The sequence below is a fragment of the Tupaia chinensis genome, unplaced genomic scaffold, assembly GCF_000334495.1.
Source record: "Tupaia chinensis unplaced genomic scaffold, TupChi_1.0 Scaffold145484_1, whole genome shotgun sequence".
Classification (NCBI taxonomy): domain Eukaryota; kingdom Metazoa; phylum Chordata; class Mammalia; order Scandentia; family Tupaiidae; genus Tupaia; species Tupaia belangeri.
In genome coordinates this window covers 236,218-236,810 of record NW_006205341.1, presented here as the reverse complement: position 1 = coordinate 236,810, position 593 = coordinate 236,218, and the positions used below count along the sequence as shown (strand labels likewise).

Here is a 593-nt window from a genome sequence, read left to right as displayed (position 1 = left end):
GCAGGACCTGGAGGTGATGACCAAATGGGCCATAAAGGCAGAAAATCAGGTCACAAAACTAACACAGGAGGTATGTTTGCTCCAGGCACAGGTCTCCAACTTCAAGTGCAAGAACAAGGCCCTGCACTCAGGCCAGGGCGCCAGCCTGGTGGTGGTGAAGCAGAACACCGATGTGGCCTTGGAGAACCTCCAGGTGGTTGTGAACTTCATACACACTTTCATAAAGCAGCTGGTTTCTAGATCCAAGATCTTGAACCTCATTGCCGAGATCCTCAAGTCTATAAACAGAATCCTGAAATTAAAGATCAGGAGGAGGGCTCTTGAGAACTACCCAGCTGCTCTTAGCTTACACTTCCGCACTTTAGCCCACCCAGGCTTTATCTGAACATGTGGCTACATCTCAACTGTGGTCTTCACCTCAAATGAAGTACCAATTACCAGGTATTAACTCATGCCCCGGAACAGTGGAGTTGGTCACCTGCCCCAGGAGCAGCTCTGCCGGGCGTCACCCCACAGTTCAAACAGCTGTTGGAGATGCTAGTAACTTATTGGAGGGCATTTTTGCATAAGCAAGTGATTTTTAAAAACTGCTA

General features: G+C 48.7%; 1 pseudogene; it reads left to right on the top strand.

Annotated features, from left to right (window-relative positions):
- Positions 1 to 324, top strand: part of LOC102479727 (endosome-associated-trafficking regulator 1-like) — a 20,105-nt pseudogene extending 19,781 nt beyond the window's left edge.
- Positions 325 to 593: the final 269 nt, after the last annotated feature.